Source organism: Schistocerca piceifrons, chromosome 5, assembly GCF_021461385.2.
Source record: "Schistocerca piceifrons isolate TAMUIC-IGC-003096 chromosome 5, iqSchPice1.1, whole genome shotgun sequence".
Classification (NCBI taxonomy): domain Eukaryota; kingdom Metazoa; phylum Arthropoda; class Insecta; order Orthoptera; family Acrididae; genus Schistocerca; species Schistocerca piceifrons.
The window spans coordinates 599604575-599622528 of record NC_060142.1 but is presented as its reverse complement, the minus strand read 5'-3'; the positions used below and the strand labels follow the sequence as shown (position 1 = coordinate 599622528).

The window sequence follows — 17954 nt, the reverse complement described above, 5'->3', positions numbered from 1 at the left end:
CAACCTATGCATTCAGAAAACCTCTGAGGCCAGTAGAATACTTGTCATAGGTTGTAGAACATCCCTTTCATTCAGTGTACTGCCATGTGTTAGATGCTGCTCGAGATAGCTCCGCTCCTTGCAGGAAGGTTTAAAAAATGAATGCCTTCTGTGAGGTTCGAACTCACGACCCCTGGTTTACGAGACCAGTGCTCTACCACTGAGCTAAGAAGGCGGCAGCTTAGCGTTTGTGAGCTATCCCCAAATTGGTACTTCATCATACTGAATCTTGCAGCCCTCGACCAGATATCGGATTTGGCACACAGCTGCTGCTGGGGGTGTCCACATTGCCGTTTTCCAAATCTCTTGAATGTTTCGCCCTTGCGATCGACGACGAGCGTCGGCCCACCAAAAGTTTGCGGTCTGCACAATCCTGACCTAGTGCACAGCTTGTGGGACAGCGTGGCTCGACTGCGAAATGCGCCTTTCGGCTCGTCTCTCTGGCTACAGTATGCTGTTGTCCACAGTGGCACTGGCGTTGCCCATGGGGCTTCATGTAAGGCGACTGCACGTCGCTCGGCCAACAGCGGCCTACTGCAGACCGACACTTAAGAGACACCAAATACAAATCGACATCGAGAGACAGGCCCTGTCATATGGCACTCGCGACGTATATGCTGAAATTGAATGTAAAGAATGCGTCTTTTGTAGTGGGCGTCCCTCTACTGCAGTGTCACACATGACGAATAAAAAGGAAAACAGTAGAACGTCTGTGTAGGGCCATGTTTTTACCTACAGTGTCACTTGGCTGAATGTGTATAAGGCTCTGTGGCATCACTCAAACGCAGCCAAATTGTCACACTAGCTGTGTATCTCTAACAAAGTTGACGTATGTCCTCACCTCGGTGCCGGTTAAAACGATTTCGCCCCCGGGTGGGCTCGAACCACCAACCTTTCGGTTAACAGCCGAACGCGCTAGCCGATTGCGCCACGGAGGCCTTGACTTTGGCTCCCTTGTGCTCTGTATATCAACGCAATTCGTATACCTTCTGCAGGAATCTCGCAGAATGGTAGCATTTGCTTACGCCTCTTCACATGGATAACGTGCATGCACACTGTAGCGAGGCTCGTAAACGAATGACATCGCCAAGCATGACATTATACTACAAAATGCATACAAACCAATGTTCAACCTATGCATTCAGAAAACCTCTGAGGCCAGTAGAATACTTGTCATAGGTTGTAGAACATCCCTTTCATTCAGTGTACTGCCATGTGTTAGATGCTGCTCGAGATAGCTCCGCTCCTTGCAGGAAGGTTTAAAAAATGAATGCCTTCTGTGAGGTTCGAACTCACGACCCCTGGTTTACGAGACCAGTGCTCTACCACTGAGCTAAGAATGCGGCAGCTTAGCGTTTGTGAGCTATCCCCAAATTGGTACTTCATCATACTGAATCTTGCAGCCCTCGACCAGATATCGGATTTGGCACACAGCTGCTGCTGGGGGTGTCCACATTGCCGTTTTCCAAATCTCTTGAATGTTTCGCCCTTGCGATCGACGACGAGCGTCGGCCCACCAAAAGTTTGCGGTCTGCACAATCCTGACCTAGTGCACAGCTTGTGGGACAGCGTGGCTCGACTGCGAAATGCGCCTTTCGGCTCGTCTCTCTGGCTACAGTATGCTGTTGTCCACAGTGGCACTGGCGTTGCCCATGGGGCTTCATGTAAGGCGACTGCACGTCGCTCGGCCAACAGCGGCCTACTGCAGACCGACACTTAAGAGACACCAAATACAAATCGACATCGAGAGACAGGCCCTGTCATATGGCACTCGCGACGTATATGCTGAAATTGAATGTAAAGAATGCGTCTTTTGTAGTGGGCGTCCCTCTACTGCAGTGTCACACATGACGAATAAAAAGGAAAACAGTAGAACGTCTGTGTAGGGCCATGTTTTTACCTACAGTGTCACTTGGCTGAATGTGTATAAGGCTCTGTGGCATCACTCAAACGCAGCCAAATTGTCACACTAGCTGTGTATCTCTAACAAAGTTGACGTATGTCCTCACCTCGGTGCCGGTTAAAACGATTTCGCCCCCGGGTGGGCTCGAACCACCAACCTTTCGGTTAACAGCCGAACGCGCTAGCCGATTGCGCCACGGAGGCCTTGACTTTGGCTCCCTTGTGCTCTGTATATCAACGCAATTCGTATACCTTCTGCAGGAATCTCGCAGAATGGTAGCATTTGCTTACGCCTCTTCACATGGTTAACGTGCATGCACACTGTAGCGAGGCTCGTAAACGAATGACATCGCCAAGCATGACATTATACTACAAAATGCATACAAACCAATGTTCAACCTATGCATTCAGAAAACCTCTGAGGCCAGTAGAATACTTGTCATAGGTTGTAGAACATTCCTTTCATTCAGTGTACTGCCATGTGTTAGATGCTGCTCGAGATAGCTCCGCTCCTTGCAGGAAGGTTTAAAAAATTAATGCCTTCTGTGAGGTTCGAACTCACGACCCCTGGTTTACGAGACCAGTGCTCTACCACTGAGCTAAGAATGCGGCAGCTTAGCGTTTGTGAGCTATCCCCAAATTGGTACTTCATCATACTGAATCTTGCAGCCCTCGACCAGATATCGGATTTGGCACACAGCTGCTGCTGGGGGTGTCCACATTGCCGTTTTCCAAATCTCTTGAATGTTTCGCCCTTGCGATCGACGACGAGCGTCGGCCCACCAAAAGTTTGCGGTCTGCACAATCCTGACCTAGTGCACAGCTTGTGGGACAGCGTGGCTCGACTGCGAAATGCGCCTTTCGGCTCGTCTCTCTGGCTACAGTATGCTGTTGTCCACAGTGGCACTGGCGTTGCCCATGGGGCTTCATGTAAGGCGACTGCACGTCGCTCGGCCAACAGCGGCCTACTGCAGACCGACACTTAAGAGACACCAAATACAAATCGACATCGAGAGACAGGCCCTGTCATATGGCACTCGCGACGTATATGCTGAAATTGAATGTAAAGAATGCGTCTTTTGTAGTGGGCGTCCCTCTACTGCAGTGTCACACATGACGAATAAAAAGGAAAACAGTAGAACGTCTGTGTAGGGCCATGTTTTTACCTACAGTGTCACTTGGCTGAATGTGTATAAGGCTCTGTGGCATCACTCAAACGCAGCCAAATTGTCACACTAGCTGTGTATCTCTAACAAAGTTGACGTATGTCCTCACCTCGGTGCCGGTTAAAACGATTTCGCCCCCGGGTGGGCTCGAACCACCAACCTTTCGGTTAACAGCCGAACGCGCTAGCCGATTGCGCCACGGAGGCCTTGACTTTGGCTCCCTTGTGCTCTGTATATCAACGCAATTCGTATACCTTCTGCAGGAATCTCGCAGAATGGTAGCATTTGCTTACGCCTCTTCACATGGTTAACGTGCATGCACACTGTAGCGAGGCTCGTAAACGAATGACATCGCCAAGCATGACATTATACTACAAAATGCATACAAACCAATGTTCAACCTATGCATTCAGAAAACCTCTGAGGCCAGTAGAATACTTGTCATAGGTTGTAGAACATTCCTTTCATTCAGTGTACTGCCATGTGTTAGATGCTGCTCGAGATAGCTCCGCTCCTTGCAGGAAGGTTTAAAAAATGAATGCCTTCTGTGAGGTTCGAACTCACGACCCCTGGTTTACGAGACCAGTGCTCTACCACTGAGCTAAGAAGGCGGCAGCTTAGCGTTTGTGAGCTATCCCCAAATTGGTACTTCATCATACTGAATCTTGCAGCCCTCGACCAGATATCGGATTTGGCACACAGCTGCTGCTGGGGGTGTCCACATTGCCGTTTTCCAAATCTCTTGAATGTTTCGCCCTTGCGATCGACGACGAGCGTCGGCCCACCAAAAGTTTGCGGTCTGCACAATCCTGACCTAGTGCACAGCTTGTGGGACAGCGTGGCTCGACTGCGAAATGCGCCTTTCGGCTCGTCTCTCTGGCTACAGTATGCTGTTGTCCACAGTGGCACTGGCGTTGCCCATGGGGCTTCATGTAAGGCGACTGCACGTCGCTCGGCCAACAGCGGCCTACTGCAGACCGACACTTAAGAGACACCAAATACAAATCGACATCGAGAGACAGGCCCTGTCATATGGCACTCGCGACGTATATGCTGAAATTGAATGTAAAGAATGCGTCTTTTGTAGTGGGCGTCCCTCTACTGCAGTGTCACACATGACGAATAAAAAGGAAAACAGTAGAACGTCTGTGTAGGGCCATGTTTTTACCTACAGTGTCACTTGGCTGAATGTGTATAAGGCTCTGTGGCATCACTCAAACGCAGCCAAATTGTCACACTAGCTGTGTATCTCTAACAAAATTGACGTATGTCCTCACCTCGGTGCCGGTTAAAACGATTTCGCCCCCGGGTGGGCTCGAACCACCAACCTTTCGGTTAACAGCCGAACGCGCTAGCCGATTGCGCCACGGAGGCCTTGACTTTGGCTCCCTTGTGCTCTGTATATCAACGCAATTCGTATACCTTCTGCAGGAATCTCGCAGAATGGTAGCATTTGCTTACGCCTCTTCACATGGATAACGTGCATGCACACTGTAGCGAGGCTCGTAAACGAATGACATCGCCAAGCATGACATTATACTACAAAATGCATACAAACCAATGTTCAACCTATGCATTCAGAAAACCTCTGAGGCCAGTAGAATACTTGTCATAGGTTGTAGAACATCCCTTTCATTCAGTGTACTGCCATGTGTTAGATGCTGCTCGAGATAGCTCCGCTCCTTGCAGGAAGGTTTAAAAAATGAATGCCTTCTGTGAGGTTCGAACTCACGACCCCTGGTTTACGAGACCAGTGCTCTACCACTGAGCTAAGAAGGCGGCAGCTTAGCGTTTGTGAGCTATCCCCAAATTGGTACTTCATCATACTGAATCTTGCAGCCCTCGACCAGATATCGGATTTGGCACACAGCTGCTGCTGGGGGTGTCCACATTGCCGTTTTCCAAATCTCTTGAATGTTTCGCCCTTGCGATCGACGACGAGCGTCGGCCCACCAAAAGTTTGCGGTCTGCACAATCCTGACCTAGTGCACAGCTTGTGGGACAGCGTGGCTCGACTGCGAAATGCGCCTTTCGGCTCGTCTCTCTGGCTACAGTATGCTGTTGTCCACAGTGGCACTGGCGTTGCCCATGGGGCTTCATGTAAGGCGACTGCACGTCGCTCGGCCAACAGCGGCCTACTGCAGACCGACACTTAAGAGACACCAAATACAAATCGACATCGAGAGACAGGCCCTGTCATATGGCACTCGCGACGTATATGCTGAAATTGAATGTAAAGAATGCGTCTTTTGTAGTGGGCGTCCCTCTACTGCAGTGTCACACATGACGAATAAAAAGGAAAACAGTAGAACGTCTGTGTAGGGCCATGTTTTTACCTACAGTGTCACTTGGCTGAATGTGTATAAGGCTCTGTGGCATCACTCAAACGCAGCCAAATTGTCACACTAGCTGTGTATCTCTAACAAAGTTGACGTATGTCCTCACCTTGGTGCCGGTTAAAACGATTTCGAACCCGGGTGGGCTCGAACCACCAACCTTTCGGTTAACAGCCGAACGCGCTAGCCGATTGCGCCACGGAGGCCTTGACTTTGGCTCCCTTGTGCTCTGTATATCAACGCAATTCGTATACCTTCTGCAGGAATCTCGCAGAATGGTAGCATTTGCTTACGCCTCTTCACATGGATAACGTGCATGCACACTGTAGCGAGGCTCGTAAACGAATGACATCGCCAAGCATGACATTATACTACAAAATGCATACAAACCAATGTTCAACCTATGCATTCAGAAAACCTCTGAGGCCAGTAGAATACTTGTCATAGGTTGTAGAACATCCCTTTCATTCAGTGTACTGCCATGTGTTAGATGCTGCTCGAGATAGCTCCGCTCCTTGCAGGAAGGTTTAAAAAATGAATGCCTTCTGTGAGGTTCGAACTCACGACCCCTGGTTTACGAGACCAGTGCTCTACCACTGAGCTAAGAAGGCGGCAGCTTAGCGTTTGTGAGCTATCCCCAAATTGGTACTTCATCATACTGAATCTTGCAGCCCTCGACCAGATATCGGATTTGGCACACAGCTGCTGCTGGGGGTGTCCACATTGCCGTTTTCCAAATCTCTTGAATGTTTCGCCCTTGCGATCGACGACGAGCGTCGGCCCACTAAAAGTTTGCGGTCTGCACAATCCTGACCTAGTGCACAGCTTGTGGGACAGCGTGGCTCGACTGCGAAATGCGCCTTTCGGCTCGTCTCTCTGGCTACAGTATGCTGTTGTCCACAGTGGCACTGGCGTTGCCCATGGGGCTTCATGTAAGGCGACTGCACGTCGCTCGGCCAACAGCGGCCTACTGCAGACCGACACTTAAGAGACACCAAATACAAATCGACATCGAGAGACAGGCCCTGTCATATGGCACTCGCGACGTATATGCTGAAATTGAATGTAAAGAATGCGTCTTTTGTAGTGGGCGTCCCTCTACTGCAGTGTCACACATGACGAATAAAAAGGAAAACAGTAGAACGTCTGTGTAGGGCCATGTTTTTACCTACAGTGTCACTTGGCTGAATGTGTATAAGGCTCTGTGGCATCACTCAAACGCAGCCAAATTGTCACACTAGCTGTGTATCTCTAACAAAGTTGACGTATGTCCTCACCTCGGTGCCGGTTAAAACGATTTCGCCCCCGGGTGGGCTCGAACCACCAACCTTTCGGTTAACAGCCGAACGCGCTAGCCGATTGCGCCACGGAGGCCTTGACTTTGGCTCCCTTGTGCTCTGTATATCAACGCAATTCGTATACCTTCTGCAGGAATCTCGCAGAATGGTAGCATTTGCTTACGCCTCTTCACATGGATAACGTGCATGCACACTGTAGCGAGGCTCGTAAACGAATGACATCGCCAAGCATGACATTATACTACAAAATGCATACAAACCAATGTTCAACCTATGCATTCAGAAAACCTCTGAGGCCAGTAGAATACTTGTCATAGGTTGTAGAACATTCCTTTCATTCAGTGTACTGCCATGTGTTAGATGCTGCTCGAGATAGCTCCGCTCCTTGCAGGAAGGTTTAAAAAATGAATGCCTTCTGTGAGGTTCGAACTCACGACCCCTGGTTTACGAGACCAGTGCTCTACCACTGAGCTAAGAAGGCGGCAGCTTAGCGTTTGTGAGCTATCCCCAAATTGGTACTTCATCATACTGAATCTTGCAGCCCTCGACCAGATATCGGATTTGGCACACAGCTGCTGCTGGGGGTGTCCACATTGCCGTTTTCCAAATCTCTTGAATGTTTCGCCCTTGCGATCGACGACGAGCGTCGGCCCACCAAAAGTTTGCGGTCTGCACAATCCTGACCTAGTGCACAGCTTGTGGGACAGCGTGGCTCGACTGCGAAATGCGCCTTTCGGCTCGTCTCTCTGGCTACAGTATGCTGTTGTCCACAGTGGCACTGGCGTTGCCCATGGGGCTTCATGTAAGGCGACTGCACGTCGCTCGGCCAACAGCGGCCTACTGCAGACCGACACTTAAGAGACACCAAATACAAATCGACATCGAGAGACAGGCCCTGTCATATGGCACTCGCGACGTATATGCTGAAATTGAATGTAAAGAATGCGTCTTTTGTAGTGGGCGTCCCTCTACTGCAGTGTCACACATGACGAATAAAAAGGAAAACAGTAGAACGTCTGTGTAGGGCCATGTTTTTACCTACAGTGTCACTTGGCTGAATGTGTATAAGGCTCTGTGGCATCACTCAAACGCAGCCAAATTGTCACACTAGCTGTGTATCTCTAACAAAGTTGACGTATGTCCTCACCTCGGTGCCGGTTAAAACGATTTCGCCCCCGGGTGGGCTCGAACCACCAACCTTTCGGTTAACAGCCGAACGCGCTAGCCGATTGCGCCACGGAGGCCTTGACTTTGGCTCCCTTGTGCTCTGTATATCAACGCAATTCGTATACCTTCTGCAGGAATCTCGCAGAATGGTAGCATTTGCTTACGCCTCTTCACATGGATAACGTGCATGCACACTGTAGCGAGGCTCGTAAACGAATGACATCGCCAAGCATGACATTATACTACAAAATGCATACAAACCAATGTTCAACCTATGCATTCAGAAAACCTCTGAGGCCAGTAGAATACTTGTCATAGGTTGTAGAACATTCCTTTCATTCAGTGTACTGCCATGTGTTAGATGCTGCTCGAGATAGCTCCGCTCCTTGCAGGAAGGTTTAAAAAATGAATGCCTTCTGTGAGGTTCGAACTCACGACCCCTGGTTTACGAGACCAGTGCTCTACCACTGAGCTAAGAAGGCGGCAGCTTAGCGTTTGTGAGCTATCCCCAAATTGGTACTTCATCATACTGAATCTTGCAGCCCTCGACCAGATATCGGATTTGGCACACAGCTGCTGCTGGGGGTGTCCACATTGCCGTTTTCCAAATCTCTTGAATGTTTCGCCCTTGCGATCGACGACGAGCGTCGGCCCACTAAAAGTTTGCGGTCTGCACAATCCTGACCTAGTGCACAGCTTGTGGGACAGCGTGGCTCGACTGCGAAATGCGCCTTTCGGCTCGTCTCTCTGGCTACAGTATGCTGTTGTCCACAGTGGCACTGGCGTTGCCCATGGGGCTTCATGTAAGGCGACTGCACGTCGCTCGGCCAACAGCGGCCTACTGCAGACCGACACTTAAGAGACACCAAATACAAATCGACATCGAGAGACAGGCCCTGTCATATGGCACTCGCGACGTATATGCTGAAATTGAATGTAAAGAATGCGTCTTTTGTAGTGGGCGTCCCTCTACTGCAGTGTCACACATGACGAATAAAAAGGAAAACAGTAGAACGTCTGTGTAGGGCCATGTTTTTACCTACAGTGTCACTTGGCTGAATGTGTATAAGGCTCTGTGGCATCACTCAAACGCAGCCAAATTGTCACACTAGCTGTGTATCTCTAACAAAGTTGACGTATGTCCTCACCTCGGTGCCGGTTAAAACGATTTCGCCCCCGGGTGGGCTCGAACCACCAACCTTTCGGTTAACAGCCGAACGCGCTAGCCGATTGCGCCACGGAGGCCTTGACTTTGGCTCCCTTGTGCTCTGTATATCAACGCAATTCGTATACCTTCTGCAGGAATCTCGCAGAATGGTAGCATTTGCTTACGCCTCTTCACATGGATAACGTGCATGCACACTGTAGCGAGGCTCGTAAACGAATGACATCGCCAAGCATGACATTATACTACAAAATGCATACAAACCAATGTTCAACCTATGCATTCAGAAAACCTCTGAGGCCAGTAGAATACTTGTCATAGGTTGTAGAACATTCCTTTCATTCAGTGTACTGCCATGTGTTAGATGCTGCTCGAGATAGCTCCGCTCCTTGCAGGAAGGTTTAAAAAATGAATGCCTTCTGTGAGGTTCGAACTCACGACCCCTGGTTTACGAGACCAGTGCTCTACCACTGAGCTAAGAAGGCGGCAGCTTAGCGTTTGTGAGCTATCCCCAAATTGGTACTTCATCATACTGAATCTTGCAGCCCTCGACCAGATATCGGATTTGGCACACAGCTGCTGCTGGGGGTGTCCACATTGCCGTTTTCCAAATCTCTTGAATGTTTCGCCCTTGCGATCGACGACGAGCGTCGGCCCACTAAAAGTTTGCGGTCTGCACAATCCTGACCTAGTGCACAGCTTGTGGGACAGCGTGGCTCGACTGCGAAATGCGCCTTTCGGCTCGTCTCTCTGGCTACAGTATGCTGTTGTCCACAGTGGCACTGGCGTTGCCCATGGGGCTTCATGTAAGGCGACTGCACGTCGCTCGGCCAACAGCGGCCTACTGCAGACCGACACTTAAGAGACACCAAATACAAATCGACATCGAGAGACAGGCCCTGTCATATGGCACTCGCGACGTATATGCTGAAATTGAATGTAAAGAATGCGTCTTTTGTAGTGGGCGTCCCTCTACTGCAGTGTCACACATGACGAATAAAAAGGAAAACAGTAGAACGTCTGTGTAGGGCCATGTTTTTACCTACAGTGTCACTTGGCTGAATGTGTATAAGGCTCTGTGGCATCACTCAAACGCAGCCAAATTGTCACACTAGCTGTGTATCTCTAACAAAGTTGACGTATGTCCTCACCTCGGTGCCGGTTAAAACGATTTCGCCCCCGGGTGGGCTCGAACCACCAACCTTTCGGTTAACAGCCGAACGCGCTAGCCGATTGCGCCACGGAGGCCTTGACTTTGGCTCCCTTGTGCTCTGTATATCAACGCAATTCGTATACCTTCTGCAGGAATCTCGCAGAATGGTAGCATTTGCTTACGCCTCTTCACATGGATAACGTGCATGCACACTGTAGCGAGGCTCGTAAACGAATGACATCGCCAAGCATGACATTATACTACAAAATGCATACAAACCAATGTTCAACCTATGCATTCAGAAAACCTCTGAGGCCAGTAGAATACTTGTCATAGGTTGTAGAACATTCCTTTCATTCAGTGTACTGCCATGTGTTAGATGCTGCTCGAGATAGCTCCGCTCCTTGCAGGAAGGTTTAAAAAATGAATGCCTTCTGTGAGGTTCGAACTCACGACCCCTGGTTTACGAGACCAGTGCTCTACCACTGAGCTAAGAAGGCGGCAGCTTAGCGTTTGTGAGCTATCCCCAAATTGGTACTTCATCATACTGAATCTTGCAGCCCTCGACCAGATATCGGATTTGGCACACAGCTGCTGCTGGGGGTGTCCACATTGCCGTTTTCCAAATCTCTTGAATGTTTCGCCCTTGCGATCGACGACGAGCGTCGGCCCACTAAAAGTTTGCGGTCTGCACAATCCTGACCTAGTGCACAGCTTGTGGGACAGCGTGGCTCGACTGCGAAATGCGCCTTTCGGCTCGTCTCTCTGGCTACAGTATGCTGTTGTCCACAGTGGCACTGGCGTTGCCCATGGGGCTTCATGTAAGGCGACTGCACGTCGCTCGGCCAACAGCGGCCTACTGCAGACCGACACTTAAGAGACACCAAATACAAATCGACATCGAGAGACAGGCCCTGTCATATGGCACTCGCGACGTATATGCTGAAATTGAATGTAAAGAATGCGTCTTTTGTAGTGGGCGTCCCTCTACTGCAGTGTCACACATGACGAATAAAAAGGAAAACAGTAGAACGTCTGTGTAGGGCCATGTTTTTACCTACAGTGTCACTTGGCTGAATGTGTATAAGGCTCTGTGGCATCACTCAAACGCAGCCAAATTGTCACACTAGCTGTGTATCTCTAACAAAGTTGACGTATGTCCTCACCTCGGTGCCGGTTAAAACGATTTCGCCCCCGGGTGGGCTCGAACCACCAACCTTTCGGTTAACAGCCGAACGCGCTAGCCGATTGCGCCACGGAGGCCTTGACTTTGGCTCCCTTGTGCTCTGTATATCAACGCAATTCGTATACCTTCTGCAGGAATCTCGCAGAATGGTAGCATTTGCTTACGCCTCTTCACATGGATAACGTGCATGCACACTGTAGCGAGGCTCGTAAACGAATGACATCGCCAAGCATGACATTATACTACAAAATGCATACAAACCAATGTTCAACCTATGCATTCAGAAAACCTCTGAGGCCAGTAGAATACTTGTCATAGGTTGTAGAACATTCCTTTCATTCAGTGTACTGCCATGTGTTAGATGCTGCTCGAGATAGCTCCGCTCCTTGCAGGAAGGTTTAAAAAATGAATGCCTTCTGTGAGGTTCGAACTCACGACCCCTGGTTTACGAGACCAGTGCTCTACCACTGAGCTAAGAAGGCGGCAGCTTAGCGTTTGTGAGCTATCCCCAAATTGGTACTTCATCATACTGAATCTTGCAGCCCTCGACCAGATATCGGATTTGGCACACAGCTGCTGCTGGGGGTGTCCACATTGCCGTTTTCCAAATCTCTTGAATGTTTCGCCCTTGCGATCGACGACGAGCGTCGGCCCACCAAAAGTTTGCGGTCTGCACAATCCTGACCTAGTGCACAGCTTGTGGGACAGCGTGGCTCGACTGCGAAATGCGCCTTTCGGCTCGTCTCTCTGGCTACAGTATGCTGTTGTCCACAGTGGCACTGGCGTTGCCCATGGGGCTTCATGTAAGGCGACTGCACGTCGCTCGGCCAACAGCGGCCTACTGCAGACCGACACTTAAGAGACACCAAATACAAATCGACATCGAGAGACAGGCCCTGTCATATGGCACTCGCGACGTATATGCTGAAATTGAATGTAAAGAATGCGTCTTTTGTAGTGGGCGTCCCTCTACTGCAGTGTCACACATGACGAATAAAAAGGAAAACAGTAGAACGTCTGTGTAGGGCCATGTTTTTACCTACAGTGTCACTTGGCTGAATGTGTATAAGGCTCTGTGGCATCACTCAAACGCAGCCAAATTGTCACACTAGCTGTGTATCTCTAACAAAGTTGACGTATGTCCTCACCTCGGTGCCGGTTAAAACGATTTCGCCCCCGGGTGGGCTCGAACCACCAACCTTTCGGTTAACAGCCGAACGCGCTAGCCGATTGCGCCACGGAGGCCTTGACTTTGGCTCCCTTGTGCTCTGTATATCAACGCAATTCGTATACCTTCTGCAGGAATCTCGCAGAATGGTAGCATTTGCTTAGGCCTCTTCACATGGATAACGTGCATGCACACTGTAGCGAGGCTCGTAAACGAATGACATCGCCAAGCATGACATTATACTACAAAATGCATACAAACCAATGTTCAACCTATGCATTCAGAAAACCTCTGAGGCCAGTAGAATACTTGTCATAGGTTGTAGAACATCCCTTTCATTCAGTGTACTGCCATGTGTTAGATGCTGCTCGAGATAGCTCCGCTCCTTGCAGGAAGGTTTAAAAAATGAATGCCTTCTGTGAGGTTCGAACTCACGACCCCTGGTTTACGAGACCAGTGCTCTACCACTGAGCTAAGAATGCGGCAGCTTAGCGTTTGTGAGCTATCCCCAAATTGGTACTTCATCATACTGAATCTTGCAGCCCTCGACCAGATATCGGATTTGGCACACAGCTGCTGCTGGGGGTGTCCACATTGCCGTTTTCCAAATCTCTTGAATGTTTCGCCCTTGCGATCGACGACGAGCGTCGGCCCACTAAAAGTTTGCGGTCTGCACAATCCTGACCTAGTGCACAGCTTGTGGGACAGCGTGGCTCGACTGCGAAATGCGCCTTTCGGCTCGTCTCTCTGGCTACAGTATGCTGTTGTCCACAGTGGCACTGGCGTTGCCCATGGGGCTTCATGTAAGGCGACTGCACGTCGCTCGGCCAACAGCGGCCTACTGCAGACCGACACTTAAGAGACACCAAATACAAATCGACATCGAGAGACAGGCCCTGTCATATGGCACTCGCGACGTATATGCTGAAATTGAATGTAAAGAATGCGTCTTTTGTAGTGGGCGTCCCTCTACTGCAGTGTCACACATGACGAATAAAAAGGAAAACAGTAGAACGTCTGTGTAGGGCCATGTTTTTACCTACAGTGTCACTTGGCTGAATGTGTATAAGGCTCTGTGGCATCACTCAAACGCAGCCAAATTGTCACACTAGCTGTGTATCTCTAACAAAGTTGACGTATGTCCTCACCTCGGTGCCGGTTAAAACGATTTCGTCCCCGGGTGGGCTCGAACCACCAACCTTTCGGTTAACAGCCGAACGCGCTAGCCGATTGCGCCACGGAGGCCTTGACTTTGGCTCCCTTGTGCTCTGTATATCAACGCAATTCGTATACCTTCTGCAGGAATCTCGCAGAATGGTAGCATTTGCTTACGCCTCTTCACATGGATAACGTGCATGCACACTGTAGCGAGGCTCGTAAACGAATGACATCGCCAAGCATGACATTATACTACAAAATGCATACAAACCAATGTTCAACCTATGCATTCAGAAAACCTCTGAGGCCAGTAGAATACTTGTCATAGGTTGTAGAACATTCCTTTCATTCAGTGTACTGCCATGTGTTAGATGCTGCTCGAGATAGCTCCGCTCCTTGCAGGAAGGTTTAAAAAATGAATGCCTTCTGTGAGGTTCGAACTCACGACCCCTGGTTTACGAGACCAGTGCTCTACCACTGAGCTAAGAAGGCGGCAGCTTAGCGTTTGTGAGCTATCCCCAAATTGGTACTTCATCATACTGAATCTTGCAGCCCTCGACCAGATATCGGATTTGGCACACAGCTGCTGCTGGGGGTGTCCACATTGCCGTTTTCCAAATCTCTTGAATGTTTCGCCCTTGCGATCGACGACGAGCGTCGGCCCACCAAAAGTTTGCGGTCTGCACAATCCTGACCTAGTGCACAGCTTGTGGGACAGCGTGGCTCGACTGCGAAATGCGCCTTTCGGCTCGTCTCTCTGGCTACAGTATGCTGTTGTCCACAGTGGCACTGGCGTTGCCCATGGGGCTTCATGTAAGGCGACTGCACGTCGCTCGGCCAACAGCGGCCTACTGCAGACCGACACTTAAGAGACACCAAATACAAATCGACATCGAGAGACAGGCCCTGTCATATGGCACTCGCGACGTATATGCTGAAATTGAATGTAAAGAATGCGTCTTTTGTAGTGGGCGTCCCTCTACTGCAGTGTCACACATGACGAATAAAAAGGAAAACAGTAGAACGTCTGTGTAGGGCCATGTTTTTACCTACAGTGTCACTTGGCTGAATGTGTATAAGGCTCTGTGGCATCACTCAAACGCAGCCAAATTGTCACACTAGCTGTGTATCTCTAACAAAGTTGACGTATGTCCTCACCTCGGTGCCGGTTAAAACGATTTCGCCCCCGGGTGGGCTCGAACCACCAACCTTTCGGTTAACAGCCGAACGCGCTAGCCGATTGCGCCACGGAGGCCTTGACTTTGGCTCCCTTGTGCTCTGTATATCAACGCAATTCGTATACCTTCTGCAGGAATCTCGCAGAATGGTAGCATTTGCTTAGGCCTCTTCACATGGATAACGTGCATGCACACTGTAGCGAGGCTCGTAAACGAATGACATCGCCAAGCATGACATTATACTACAAAATGCATACAAACCAATGTTCAACCTATGCATTCAGAAAACCTCTGAGGCCAGTAGAATACTTGTCATAGGTTGTAGAACATCCCTTTCATTCAGTGTACTGCCATGTGTTAGATGCTGCTCGAGATAGCTCCGCTCCTTGCAGGAAGGTTTAAAAAATGAATGCCTTCTGTGAGGTTCGAACTCACGACCCCTGGTTTACGAGACCAGTGCTCTACCACTGAGCTAAGAATGCGGCAGCTTAGCGTTTGTGAGCTATCCCCAAATTGGTACTTCATCATACTGAATCTTGCAGCCCTCGACCAGATATCGGATTTGGCACACAGCTGCTGCTGGGGGTGTCCACATTGCCGTTTTCCAAATCTCTTGAATGTTTCGCCCTTGCGATCGACGACGAGCGTCGGCCCACTAAAAGTTTGCGGTCTGCACAATCCTGACCTAGTGCACAGCTTGTGGGACAGCGTGGCTCGACTGCGAAATGCGCCTTTCGGCTCGTCTCTCTGGCTACAGTATGCTGTTGTCCACAGTGGCACTGGCGTTGCCCATGGGGCTTCATGTAAGGCGACTGCACGTCGCTCGGCCAACAGCGGCCTACTGCAGACCGACACTTAAGAGACACCAAATACAAATCGACATCGAGAGACAGGCCCTGTCATATGGCACTCGCGACGTATATGCTGAAATTGAATGTAAAGAATGCGTCTTTTGTAGTGGGCGTCCCTCTACTGCAGTGTCACACATGACGAATAAAAAGGAAAACAGTAGAACGTCTGTGTAGGGCCATGTTTTTACCTACAGTGTCACTTGGCTGAATGTGTATAAGGCTCTGTGGCATCACTCAAACGCAGCCAAATTGTCACACTAGCTGTGTATCTCTAACAAAGTTGACGTATGTCCTCACCTCGGTGCCGGTTAAAACGATTTCGCCCCCGGGTGGGCTCGAACCACCAACCTTTCGGTTAACAGCCGAACGCGCTAGCCGATTGCGCCACGGAGGCCTTGACTTTGGCTCACTTGTGCTCTGTATATCAACGCAATTCGTATACCTTCTGCAGGAATCTCGCAGAATGGTAGCATTTGCTTACGCCTCTTCACATGGATAACGTGCATGCACACTGTAGCGAGGCTCGTAAACGAATGACATCGCCAAGCATGACATTATACTACAAAATGCATACAAACCAATGTTCAACCTATGCATTCAGTAAACCTCTGAGGCCAGTAGAATACTTGTCATAGGTTGTAGAACATCCCTTTCATTCAGTGTACTGCCATGTGTTAGACGCTGCTCGAGATAGCTCCGCTCCTTGCAGGAAGGTTTAAAAAATGAATGCCTTCTGTGAGGTTCGAACTCACGACCCCTGGTTTACGAAACCAGTGCTCTACCACTGAGCTAAGAAGGCGGCAGCTTAGCGTTTGTGAGCTATCCCCAAATTGGTACTTCATCATACTGAATCTTGCAGCCCTCGACCAGATATCGGATTTGGCACACAGCTGCTGCTGGGGGTGTCCACATTGCCGTTTTCCAAATCTCTTGAATGTTTCGCCCTTGCGATCGACGACGAGCGTCGGCCCACCAAAAGTTTGCGGTCTGCACAATCCTGACCTAGTGCACAGCTTGTGGGACAGCGTGGCTCGACTGCGAAATGCGCCTTTCGGCTCGTCTCTCTAGCTACAGTATGCTGTTGTCCACAGTGGCACTGGCGTTGCCCATGGGGCTTCATGTAAGGCGACTGCACGTCGCTCGGCCAACAGCGGCCTACTGCAGACCGACACTTAAGAGACACCAAATACAAATCGACATCGAGAGACAGGCCCTGTCATATGGCACTCGCGACGTATATGCTGAAATTGAATGTAAAGAATGCGTCTTTTGTAGTGGGCGTCCCTCTACTGCAGTGTCACACATGACGAATAAAAAGGAAAACAGTAGAACGTCTGTGTAGGGCCATGTTTTTACCTACAGTGTCACTTGGCTGAATGTGTATAAGGCTCTGTGGCATCACTCAAACGCAGCCAAATTGTCACACTAGCTGTGTATCTCTAACAAAGTTGACGTATGTCCTCACCTCGGTGCCGGTTAAAACGATTTCGCCCCCGGGTGGGCTCGAACCACCAACCTTTCGGTTAACAGCCGAACGCGCTAGCCGATTGCGCCACGGAGGCCTTGACTTTGGCTCCCTTGTGCTCTGTATATCAACGCAATTCGTATACCTTCTGCAGGAATCTCGCAGAATGGTAGCATTTGCTTACGCCTCTTCACATGGATAACGTGCATGCACACTGTAGCGAGGCTCGTAAACGAATGACATCGCCAAGCATGACATTATACTACAAAATGCATACAAACCAATGTTCAACCTATGCATTCAGAAAACCTCTGAGGCCAGTAGAATACTTGTCATAGGTTGTAGAACATTCCTTTCATTCAGTGTACTGCCATGTGTTAGATGCTGCTCGAGATAGCTCCGCTCCTTGCAGGAAGGTTTAAAAAATGAATGCCTTCTGTGAGGTTCGAACTCACGACCCCTGGTTTACGAGACCAGTGCTCTACCACTGAGCTAAGAAGGCGGCAGCTTAGCGTTTGTGAGCTATCCCCAAATTGGTACTTCATCATACTGAATCTTGCAGCCCTCGACCAGATATCGGATTTGGCACACAGCTGCTGCTGGGGGTGTCCACATTGCCGTTTTCCAAATCTCTTGAATGTTTCGCCCTTGCGATCGACGACGAGCGTCGGCCCACCAAAAGTTTGCGGTCTGCACAATCCTGACCTAGTGCACAGCTTGTG

General features: G+C 49.8%; 31 non-coding genes across 31 annotated transcripts; all 31 read right to left on the bottom strand.

Moving 5' to 3' along the window:
- Window positions 1-142: 142 nt before the first annotated feature.
- Window positions 143-214, bottom strand: Trnat-cgu. Its single transcript has one exon. It is a non-coding gene; the product is annotated as a tRNA-Thr (tRNA).
- Window positions 215-903: 689 nt separating this feature from the next.
- On the bottom strand, window positions 904-977 carry Trnan-guu. The gene has a single exon. It is a non-coding gene; the product is annotated as a tRNA-Asn (tRNA).
- A 333-nt stretch (window positions 978-1310) lies between these two features.
- Trnat-cgu lies at window positions 1311-1382 on the bottom strand. The gene has a single exon. It is a non-coding gene; the product is annotated as a tRNA-Thr (tRNA).
- Window positions 1383-2071: 689 nt separating this feature from the next.
- Trnan-guu lies at window positions 2072-2145 on the bottom strand. Its single transcript has one exon. It is a non-coding gene; the product is annotated as a tRNA-Asn (tRNA).
- Window positions 2146-2478: 333 nt separating this feature from the next.
- On the bottom strand, window positions 2479-2550 carry Trnat-cgu. The gene has a single exon. It is a non-coding gene; the product is annotated as a tRNA-Thr (tRNA).
- Window positions 2551-3239: 689 nt separating this feature from the next.
- Trnan-guu lies at window positions 3240-3313 on the bottom strand. Its single transcript has one exon. It is a non-coding gene; the product is annotated as a tRNA-Asn (tRNA).
- Window positions 3314-3646: 333 nt separating this feature from the next.
- Trnat-cgu lies at window positions 3647-3718 on the bottom strand. The gene has a single exon. It is a non-coding gene; the product is annotated as a tRNA-Thr (tRNA).
- Window positions 3719-4407: 689 nt separating this feature from the next.
- Window positions 4408-4481, bottom strand: Trnan-guu. The gene has a single exon. It is a non-coding gene; the product is annotated as a tRNA-Asn (tRNA).
- A 333-nt stretch (window positions 4482-4814) lies between these two features.
- On the bottom strand, window positions 4815-4886 carry Trnat-cgu. The gene has a single exon. It is a non-coding gene; the product is annotated as a tRNA-Thr (tRNA).
- Window positions 4887-5575: 689 nt separating this feature from the next.
- On the bottom strand, window positions 5576-5650 carry Trnan-guu. Its single transcript has one exon. It is a non-coding gene; the product is annotated as a tRNA-Asn (tRNA).
- Window positions 5651-5982: 332 nt separating this feature from the next.
- Trnat-cgu lies at window positions 5983-6054 on the bottom strand. Its single transcript has one exon. It is a non-coding gene; the product is annotated as a tRNA-Thr (tRNA).
- A 689-nt stretch (window positions 6055-6743) lies between these two features.
- Trnan-guu lies at window positions 6744-6817 on the bottom strand. The gene has a single exon. It is a non-coding gene; the product is annotated as a tRNA-Asn (tRNA).
- Window positions 6818-7150: 333 nt separating this feature from the next.
- Window positions 7151-7222, bottom strand: Trnat-cgu. Its single transcript has one exon. It is a non-coding gene; the product is annotated as a tRNA-Thr (tRNA).
- Window positions 7223-7911: 689 nt separating this feature from the next.
- Window positions 7912-7985, bottom strand: Trnan-guu. Its single transcript has one exon. It is a non-coding gene; the product is annotated as a tRNA-Asn (tRNA).
- Window positions 7986-8318: 333 nt separating this feature from the next.
- Window positions 8319-8390, bottom strand: Trnat-cgu. Its single transcript has one exon. It is a non-coding gene; the product is annotated as a tRNA-Thr (tRNA).
- A 689-nt stretch (window positions 8391-9079) lies between these two features.
- On the bottom strand, window positions 9080-9153 carry Trnan-guu. Its single transcript has one exon. It is a non-coding gene; the product is annotated as a tRNA-Asn (tRNA).
- A 333-nt stretch (window positions 9154-9486) lies between these two features.
- On the bottom strand, window positions 9487-9558 carry Trnat-cgu. The gene has a single exon. It is a non-coding gene; the product is annotated as a tRNA-Thr (tRNA).
- A 689-nt stretch (window positions 9559-10247) lies between these two features.
- Window positions 10248-10321, bottom strand: Trnan-guu. The gene has a single exon. It is a non-coding gene; the product is annotated as a tRNA-Asn (tRNA).
- A 333-nt stretch (window positions 10322-10654) lies between these two features.
- Trnat-cgu lies at window positions 10655-10726 on the bottom strand. The gene has a single exon. It is a non-coding gene; the product is annotated as a tRNA-Thr (tRNA).
- A 689-nt stretch (window positions 10727-11415) lies between these two features.
- On the bottom strand, window positions 11416-11489 carry Trnan-guu. The gene has a single exon. It is a non-coding gene; the product is annotated as a tRNA-Asn (tRNA).
- Window positions 11490-11822: 333 nt separating this feature from the next.
- On the bottom strand, window positions 11823-11894 carry Trnat-cgu. The gene has a single exon. It is a non-coding gene; the product is annotated as a tRNA-Thr (tRNA).
- A 689-nt stretch (window positions 11895-12583) lies between these two features.
- Trnan-guu lies at window positions 12584-12657 on the bottom strand. Its single transcript has one exon. It is a non-coding gene; the product is annotated as a tRNA-Asn (tRNA).
- A 333-nt stretch (window positions 12658-12990) lies between these two features.
- On the bottom strand, window positions 12991-13062 carry Trnat-cgu. The gene has a single exon. It is a non-coding gene; the product is annotated as a tRNA-Thr (tRNA).
- Window positions 13063-13751: 689 nt separating this feature from the next.
- On the bottom strand, window positions 13752-13825 carry Trnan-guu. Its single transcript has one exon. It is a non-coding gene; the product is annotated as a tRNA-Asn (tRNA).
- Window positions 13826-14158: 333 nt separating this feature from the next.
- On the bottom strand, window positions 14159-14230 carry Trnat-cgu. Its single transcript has one exon. It is a non-coding gene; the product is annotated as a tRNA-Thr (tRNA).
- A 689-nt stretch (window positions 14231-14919) lies between these two features.
- On the bottom strand, window positions 14920-14993 carry Trnan-guu. The gene has a single exon. It is a non-coding gene; the product is annotated as a tRNA-Asn (tRNA).
- Window positions 14994-15326: 333 nt separating this feature from the next.
- Trnat-cgu lies at window positions 15327-15398 on the bottom strand. Its single transcript has one exon. It is a non-coding gene; the product is annotated as a tRNA-Thr (tRNA).
- A 689-nt stretch (window positions 15399-16087) lies between these two features.
- On the bottom strand, window positions 16088-16161 carry Trnan-guu. Its single transcript has one exon. It is a non-coding gene; the product is annotated as a tRNA-Asn (tRNA).
- A 333-nt stretch (window positions 16162-16494) lies between these two features.
- On the bottom strand, window positions 16495-16566 carry Trnat-cgu. The gene has a single exon. It is a non-coding gene; the product is annotated as a tRNA-Thr (tRNA).
- A 689-nt stretch (window positions 16567-17255) lies between these two features.
- Window positions 17256-17329, bottom strand: Trnan-guu. The gene has a single exon. It is a non-coding gene; the product is annotated as a tRNA-Asn (tRNA).
- Window positions 17330-17662: 333 nt separating this feature from the next.
- Trnat-cgu lies at window positions 17663-17734 on the bottom strand. The gene has a single exon. It is a non-coding gene; the product is annotated as a tRNA-Thr (tRNA).
- Window positions 17735-17954: the final 220 nt, after the last annotated feature.